This window comes from Panulirus ornatus, chromosome 4 (assembly GCF_036320965.1).
Source record: "Panulirus ornatus isolate Po-2019 chromosome 4, ASM3632096v1, whole genome shotgun sequence".
NCBI lineage: Eukaryota > Metazoa > Arthropoda > Malacostraca > Decapoda > Palinuridae > Panulirus > Panulirus ornatus.
The window spans coordinates 46,482,530-46,492,415 of record NC_092227.1 but is presented as its reverse complement, the minus strand read 5'-3'; the positions used below and the strand labels follow the sequence as shown (position 1 = coordinate 46,492,415).

The 9,886-nt window shown below is 44.0% G+C and overlaps 1 protein-coding gene across 1 annotated transcript in view; it reads right to left on the bottom strand.

Annotated features, from left to right (window-relative positions):
* LOC139764783 (uncharacterized) overlaps positions 1-9,886 on the bottom strand; it is a 74,219-nt gene that overhangs the window by 43,127 nt on the left and 21,206 nt on the right. The window lies entirely within an intron of this gene.

The window sequence follows — 9,886 nt, the reverse complement described above, 5'->3', positions numbered from 1 at the left end:
GTACGTAGCCGACGCACACCGTCGCAGACCCGAGACGGCAACTCGCTAGCCTAAATAATCCCCGACACAGACCTTCCGTCATCATCTCGATGCACTAATGACAAATGTAAATTACACAATAATTACCCTCCAATACTTTGGTCATTACGCCTATCATCATTTCCTCATTGTCACTCAGCTGTCCCACGTATGATCCAAATCCCCATCATCCTTCTCATATACCACGAGTCTTCCTGCTAACTCGGCCATCTTCACCATCAACTAGTGGTCCATTATCATATATATCCTGCGGTGTACGTACGTCACGCCAGGTAAAAGCCTGTACCGCTGATTACGCCGTCTTGCACAGCTTTATGTCGGCCATAAGGTGAACCTGCGCCAGGGGCAGCCACCTCCACCCGAGGAGGAAGACCTCCGTATAAATTTGCGCCACGCAGGAGTAGAGGCTTAACCCTTTGAGTTGGAAGGGTACAAGCCTTTAACAAGATGGTACGACCCTTGAGCACGACGGTACGATCCTTAAAAACGACTAAGATCCTTCGGCACGACTGTAGGATCTTTGAGCATGATGGTACGACCCTTGAGCACGACTATAAGGCCCCTCAGCATGACGGTGCAACCCTTGAGCACGACGGTACGATCCTCGATCATGGCTGCACGACCCATGAGTAAGACGACGTGACCTTAGACCTGTCCATTAAGAGTTGTATCAAAGGTCGTACCGTCGTGCTCAATAGTCGCAACGTCGTACTCAAGTATCGGGAATCAGCTGTACAGAATTCTACTTGATTATCTAATTGCTCTACCTTCAGACTTCACACCATTTTCTACGGATTCAAAACATGTTTTCCTTGTAATGCTTCTCGTTACTTCTGCTCTTATTATCATTGCTGCCCTGCTTTGACATGTGTGGAAAGCCGATGAACCTCAGTGATCCGCGAACATCTGTGGGTCGGTCCCAGATAGGCAATGCAGAGCACCAGCTGACGAGGCACGACAGATGGGTGAAGATCGGGCAGCTACATATTGTGGCGTGTGGTGTTAAATGGCAGAACATGTTAAGTGTTGTCGAAGTGGGTTGGTGGCAGCTGGAGTCTGACGATACATGTTCAAGATTCTGACTATGCAGTATAATGTCCAGGATTCACTGGATTTAGAGGTGTAGGATAGACTGGGTTAGAAGGTGACTTTACGTGCGTTCGTACATGATGGTGTCAAGAGGAGACACTACTGAGGATATAAGAGTAGTGTCATGTGGTGAGACTGGGTCATGCAGGGGAGTATAGGATGTTACTGGTCTGTGGCTATGACTGGGGTACGTATTTTTCGTCCCTCGGTGATCTCGCACAGATGGGGATGATTTTGGATTCGTCGTGTTGTTGGTAGTGGGCTTGGTGTACTGTTATGCGCAGTGCTCTGTTTTGGGTTGACAGTAGTTTCCTGATGTTACATTAACCAGTCGTACTGAGGGTCTCCGAGGGGTCCAACTAGAACTAACTGTGGTTAGGATGCACCACGTATGTGTTCTGTTAGAGATTATCTATTTTGTATTAATGAGATGTTTCTTAATGCATTCAGTGGCTAATTTTGCAAGTCTCGTTGATGTTAATGTTTTTTGTGAGGTGTTTGTGCGTGTCCGTGTGTGTGTGTGTGTGTGTGTGTGTGTGTGTGTGTGTCGCATGGGATGCTCGCAGTAGTAGGGTATTCACCGAGAGGTTGTGGTTGAATGGAAATTGTGCTGCGAGGGTGAACACTGAAGTCATGTCTACCTGGCGTGAGGCACTTATGCATGATGCTGTCATGCGTTTATGTGCGAGGTATTCTTCTATGGTACCAATGTGTTGCTGAAGTGTGTCTGTGGCCTCTGGACTTAAGAGAATTTTGGGGTTTGGGGGAGGGAAGTTTTTGAGGTTGTAGGGGAGCACCTTGTCTTGGTGGCTCCGACACAGCCGTGCTGACGAGGAGCACCTTCCCTAATACCGCAGATGCAAACGTCCTCCTATCTCTTTTCTCCAACAGATTCTGGACGAAGGGTGAGGCACAAATGCCCCGCTACCATTGAAAGACTAGGTCCTTTCAATCACAACACGTGAGAAACTTATACGTCGTGGAGTTACAATGCCTACGTGCTGCGGACGCTGCCAACCCACACAGGCGCCACTCGCACTAAGATGACGACGCCAATGACTCAACTGCGCACCACGAACAGTCTAATCACACCACTGCACACGATCATCATTCAAGCTTCTCTACTGTGCACCATCATTAGTCAAGCTTCTCTACTGAGCACCATCATTAGTCAAGCTTCTCTACTGTGCACCATCATCAGTCAAGCTTCTCTACTGAGCACCATCATTAGTCAAGCTTCTCTACTGTGCACCATCATCAGTCAAGCTTCTCTACTGTGCACCATCATCAGTCAAGCCTCTCTACTGTGCATCATCATCAGTCAAGCTTCTCTACTGTGCACCAACATCAGTCAAGCTTCTCTACTGTGCACCATCATCAGTCAAGCCTCTCTACTGTGCACCATCATCAGTCAAGCTTCTCTACTGTGCATCATCATCAGTCAAGCTTCTCTACTGTGCACCATCATCAGTCAAGCCTCTCTACTGTGCACCATCATCAGTCAAGCTTCTCTACTGTGCACCATCATCAGTCAAGCTTCTCTACTGTGCACCATCATCAGTCAAGCCTCTCTACTGTGCACCATCATCAGTCAAGCCTCTCTACTGTGCACCATCATCAGTCAAGCTTCTCTACTGTGCACCATCATCAGTCAAGCCTCTCTACTGTGCACCATCATCAGTCAAGCCTCTCTACTGTGCACCATCATCAGTCAAGCCTCTCTACTGTGCACCATCATCAGTCAAGCTTCTCTACTGTGCACCATCATCAGTCAAGCTTCTCTACTGTGCACCATCATCAGTCAAGCTTCTCTACTGTGCACCATCATCAGGCGAGCCAATCCACCTTACGCTTTCCCATTCTGTACAACAGCACCTTGTCCTTCCTATCCCAATCCAGCTGATTTCATCCTACCCTTCCCATCCCATCCTGCTCTTCATCGACTTCTACCCTTCCCATCCCGTCAGACACATCACCTTCTACCCATGACAGGCCGCCTAGACTGCCAGGATACGTGCGAGTTGCCACAAGTCCTGCCCAAACTAGGATACGTCAGGCCAGACCAAATCAGACAGGGACAAAGCAAGTCATAGGCCAAGCCAAGTCGAGCAAGATCATACTGGGCCATGCCAGGTTATAGTGAGGAAGGCCAAGGCGAACCAAGTGATCGTCGGCCAGGCAAAGCCGAACCAGGCCAGTCAGGACTTGGGACGCTACTTTCACAAGTGGTGAAGTTCCATCTCGCTTCAGTAATGATTTCTGCCTTGAGACGACTCTTGTGCTGACGTTAATGCGTCCCTGTGTCAAATTTGTTCTCTCGAGTGAACGAACTTTTATTGTCACACCTCTCTCTCCTTCAACTATTATTTTCAAATATACATAATATATATAATGTATATATATGTGTGTATATATATATATATATATATATATATATATATATATATATATATATATATATATATATATATGGGAAGACCATGGAAAGGTCTGCGAGGCATGATTGTGGATAACGAGCTGTAGCTTCGGTACATTACACACGACAACTAGAGAATGGACATGAGCGAATGAGGTTTTTTTCTTTGTCTCTTCGAGGCGCTATTTTGCCTTTTTTTTTAAATATAAAACTTCCGGGAATCCCTTCTATGGGGCCACCGGAGCCCACAAGAAACTGGCTACGTCCACTGGTAGAATCCGCGGGTCATTATGTGTGTGTGTGTGTGTGTGTGTGTGTGTGTGTGTGTGTGTGAACTGAGAGTTCAGTTTCTTCACTGTGGTTATCGAATCTTTGTTGTGAACATATTGAACTCGCGTGTGTCATGTTGTAGAGATGGGTGGTGCCCCCAGCACAATCTGGGTTAGAGACTGGGTTACGAGGGCTGTGGTTTGCTTCTTGTCCGGTCATTTCGGTGTGCATAGGTTCCGCCAGTGTTGTACTATTTTGGAGGAAGGGAAAATCTTAAAAGTACATTTATCGACATATATATATATATATATATATATATATATATATATATATATATATATATATCGAGAATCACATAATTATGGAAAAACTGACGACAAACGAACCTGTTCCGTGTCCTCAGAAACACGAGGTCTACTTTTCCATTAACCATCACATCCCACAGTCGCCCCACCATCCCCGACAAACTAGAAATGACTCCAGCGTTTCTGACCATGATATGTTACAACGACTGATCCTTTTTTAATGTTACGTAAGCAGTCATAAACCACTTCCCTTACTTTTTATGGCATGGAGAGAGAGAGAGAGAGAGAGAGAGAGAGAGAGAGAGAGAGAGAGACGTAAGTATACCATGTTTTCCATTTTCTGTTCGTGATTCCATATTTGTAAATATATTTTCAATGTATGAAGCACACAGATCATCAAATCAATTATATCATTACGGGAAGTTTTATTTGATCATCATAGATAACGATAAATCTTTAAGCGATTATCATCCTTTAATCGTGATCACATCCAATATCACGAAATCTCATACAGGCCGCTATTTTATACACTGCTACACAATGATCTCCAATAGTGTAAAACCATGGACTTTCACTTTTGTTGTTGGTTTATTTATGTGGGGTTTAGACCTAACGACTGCCAGCGTCAATAGTCAAATTTATTAAGAGATAAATCGAGATTTAATTATATTCCTGTTTAACTAACAGTCCCATACCATTGTGAACACAGTTTGGTTTCTTCGTTTCGTTATCCGTAATTCCTCTTAGTGATAGCACAACGCTAGGTTCATGTATCATCAGAAAGAAGTTTGATCGCCAAGTTTGCCATCGTTAGTTAACTCTGGAGAGAGAGAGAGAGAGAGAGAGAGAGAGAGAGAGAGAGAGAGAGAGAGAGAGAGAGAGAGAGAGAGAGAAATACGGTTATGAGAGAAAACTGGAAATTTCAATGAAGACTAAAGTTATTTGTCCGACCTGAAAGAACACTCCAACCGCACAGCGAGCGTCCTTAAAGGAAGCATTTAGATCTCCTTATTCTCTTAAAGCAAATTAGACTACTGACGGGACAAATGGCACAGAACACCTTCAGTGACAGGTTATTAAACATTAAGGGAATGGCTGTATGTACCATATGATAATATATTCAATGCGCATACAACTATACGGAGTATGACCAGATTAGAAACGATAATGTACATGGCCTTTAGCTGTCGGGAACCACTAAATCCAGCACTAAGACAAGTCAAATGTAGTGGAAAAACTAAAAACAGCGAGGAATAAAGAATATCAACTTCCAAGCTATGCTTACCGTATCTTTGCCATCTTTTGCCCATTACAACACTTAAGTACATATTGTCCACACATACAAACCTAGAGGCCTGAGATTATTGAAGAGTTTCCCCCCCCAAAAGAGAGCAGATGAGGCTAAGATGGGCAGCTGCTGCCCAACTTCGACCCGACACGCAAGAATCACTTGTATATATAGCGGACACACACGAGACGCTTTGTAGAAAGAGACGAGACGTACCCGCCATCACTCCCCCCCACCGTCTTGGTAATGTTATTCCCGCCGTAAGACTTGGCGTTCTCGAGGCACGATGGTACGAGATCACGAGATAATGACTTGCTGTGCACGACGGTACGACTAATGGGCGTGGCGGCGTGGGTTTGTTCATGGCCGTCTCGTGGGAGGTACATACACATACACCCACACACACACGGCCTTTGTCGTATGAGCACCTGTTATCTGTGCTACAAACACGTAAAACGAGAGAGAGAGAGAGAGAGAGAGAGAGAGAGAGAGAGAGAGAGAGAGAGAGAGAGAGAGAGAGAGAGAGAGTGTGTGTGCATTCATTTGTCTGTACTGTACGGAGAGGGAGTCATATTCGTGGGGGCCCATCTCGAACATTCTCTACTATCATACAACTTCTTAAATCTATGTATGGTGTCTGCATTAACCATATCCTTAGTCATTTTACCTTATTCATTCACTATTGATATAAAAAAACTTTTTTAAATTGTTTTTTAAGTTTCTTAATTTCATGTCTTCTGGTGGATCTGTGTCTGTGTGTTTGTGTTACAAGCAAAATAACGAGAGTTTTACTTTATGTTCAGTGAATCAGGACCTCGGCCGCGCCATCCCCTTCCTCCTCTCGTCCACATTTAGCGAGCCAGTAAAGCGGTCATTAATCTGACCAGTGCCCACCCCACAATACCTCTCGCTTTAGGACACCACTTAACAAGGACGGGAAGATGAAGCCCTCAGTCCATTTAACATAAGTCATTTCTTTTCACACACACACACACACACACACACACACACACACACACACACACACTACATTCCACACACGCATACTACATCACCCCCCCCCGCGCATCACATACACACACACACACATCCACCTTACAGAACCCACTATACTAGAGTCACACATGGGCCCGGCCTGTATTACGATTGACAAGCCGAGAATGGACCTGGCGACTATATATATATATATATATATATATATATATATATATATATATATATATATATATATATTCTTTCTTTCTTTTAAACTATTTGCCATTTCCCGCGTTGGCGAGGTAGCGTTAAGAACAGAGGACTGGGACTTTTTTGGAACATCCTCACCTGGCCCCCTCTGTTCCTTCTTTTGGAAAATTAAAAAAAAAAAACGAGAGGGGAGGATTTCCAGCCCCCCGCTCCCTCCCCTTTTAGTCGCCTTCTACGACACGCAGGGAATACGTGGGAAGTATTCTTAATCCCCTATCCCCAGGGATAATATATATAATATATATATATATATATATATATATATATATATATATATATATATATATATATATATATATATATATATATATATGTATGTATACAAAAGACTATGAAGGGCTATATATACATTGAAACAATGTATGGACTTGGAATCATCTTACACACTCGAGTATAATGTGACGGAGTTTTCGATTGTTGACATTAACGACACTGGCAGCGAGAGGATCTCAAGCCCAAATAACCAACTGAATAATAAATAATGTCTTCGACAAGGTATTTAAATTCTGGTACGCACGAACAGTGGAGTCTAGTGGGGAATACAAGATTGGGGGAGAACGTCACACGGCACAGCTGCTACACACGACCCGCGAGGCCTAGCAACGGTATGATAATGGAGAACAAGTTTCAAACTAGGTCGCCTGATTATTTCTCTCCTACAAATTCAGTAGATGACAAGAGAAACTGTCAACCATGTTCGATCCTCTGCTTTCCCTTTTTCAAAGCCCGAGTCTTCCCCGAAGGAAACAGTCTCCTTCTCTCCTGTTACCCATCCTTATATCTGACATTCATATTTACATAGTACCGCTCCATGTTACTTTATCTATATATAAGTATACATACATTGAGATCACAGGAAACTGAAGATATCTTTGCCTTTGAAAAGGAGGTTACCTGCTGGAGGAATATTATATAAATATATATATATATTAAGAATATATGGTGTGGGAGGAAAGTTGTTAGAAGCAGTGAAAAGTTTTTATCGAGGATGTAAGGCATGTGTACGTGTAGGAAGAGAGGAAAGTGATTGGTTCTCAGTGAATGTAGGTTTGCGGCAGGGGTGTGTGATGTCTCCATGGTTGTTTAATTTGTTTATGGATGGGGTTGTTAGGGAGGTAAATGCAAGAGTTTTGGAAAGAGGGGCAAGTATGAAGTCTGTTGGGGATGAGAGAGCTTGGGAAGTGAGTCAGTTGTTGTTCGCTGATGATACAGCGCTGGTGGCTGATTCATGTGAGAAACTGCAGAAGCTGGTGACTGAGTTTGGTAAAGTGTGTGGAAGAAGAAAGTTAAGAGTAAATGTGAATAAGAGCAAGGTTATTAGGTACAGTAGGGTTGAGGGTCAAGTCAATTGGGTGGTGAGTTTGAATGGAGAAAAACTGGAGGAAGTGAAGTGTTTTAGATATCTGGGAGTGGATCTGGCAGCGGATGGAACCATGGAAGCGGAAGTGGATCATAGGGTGGGGGAGGGGGCGAAAATTCTGGGGGCCTTGAAGAATGTGTGGAAGTCGAGAACATTATCTCGGAAAGCAAAAATGGGTATGTTTGAAGGAATAGTGGTTCCAACAATGTTGTATGGTTGCGAGGCGTGGGCTATGGATAGAGTTGTGCGCAGGAGGATGGATGTGCTGGAAATGAGATGTTTGAGGACAATGTGTGGTGTGAGGTGGTTTGATCGAGTAAGTAACGTAAGGGTAAGAGAGATGTGTGGAAATAAAAAGAGCGTGGTTGAGAGAGCAGAAGAGGGTGTTTTGAAGTGGTTTGGGCACATGGAGAGAATGAGTGAGGAAAGATTGACCAAGAGGATATATGTGTCGGAGGTGGAGGGAACGAGGAGAAGAGGGAGACCAAATTGGAGGTGGAAAGATGGAGTGAAAAAGATTTTGTGTGATCGGGGCCTGAACATGCAGGAGGGTGAAAGGAGGGCAAGGAATAGAGTGAATTGGAGCGATGTGGTATACCGGGGTTGACGTGCTGTCAGTGGATTGAATCAAGGCATGTGAAGCGTCTGGGGTAAACCATGGAAAGCTGTGTAGGTATGTATATTTGCGTGTGTGGACGTATGTATATACATGTGTATGGGGGGGGGGGGGGGGGGGGTGGGGCCATTCCTTTCGTCTGTTTCCTTGCGCTACCTCGCAAACGCGGGAGACAGCGACAAAGTATAATAAAAATAAATATATATATATATATATATATATATATATATATATATATATATATATATATATATATATATATAATGGTGACGTGCCTCAGGATTGGCGGAATGCATGCATAGTGCCATAGTGCCAAAGAAAAAGAGGATAAAGGCGAGTGTACGAATTAAAGAAGCATGCGTTTTTGAGTACTCCTGGGAAATTATATGGGAGGATATCGATTGAGAGGGTGAAGGCATGTACAGAGCATCAAATTGGGGAAGAGCAGTGTGGTGTCAGATGTGGTAGAGGAAGTGTGGATAAGGTGTTTGCTTTGAAGTATGTATGCGAGAAATACTTAGAAAAACAAATGGATTTGTATGTAGCATTTATGGATCTGGACAAGGCATATGATATTGTTGATAGAGATGCTTTGTGGAAGGCTTCAAGAGTATATGGTGTGGGAGGTGAGCTGCTAGAGGCAGTGAAAAGTTTTTACCAGGGGTGTAAGGCATATGTACGAGTAGATAGAAAGGAAAGTGATTGGTTCTCAGTGAATGTCGGTTTGCGGCAGGGGTGCGTAATGTCTCCATGGTTGTTTAATTTGTTTATGGATGGGGTGGTTATGGAGGTGAACGCAAGAGTTTTGGGGAGAGGGGCAAAAATGCCGTCTATTGTGGATGAGAAGGTTGGGAAGAGTCAGTTGTTATTCGCTGATGATACAGCGCTGGTGGCTGATTCGGGTGAGAAACTGCAGACATTGGTGACAGGTAAAGTGAGTGAAAGAAGAAAGTTGAGAGTAAATGTAAATAAGAGCAAGGTTATTAGGTTGAGGGATAACTTAATTGGGAGGCAGGTTTGAATGGAGAAACACTGGAGGAAGTGAAGTGTTTTAGATATGTGGAAGTGAGCCCCACTGTGGGGGAGGGGGGCGAAGGTTCTGGGAGCGTTGAAGAATGTATGGAAGGCAAGAAAGTTATCTCAGAGCAAAAATGGGTATGTTTGAAGGAATACCGATTCCAACAATGTTGTATGCTTGTGAGGACGGGCTACACATAGGGTTGTGCGGAGGAGGATGGATGTGTTGGAAATAAAATGA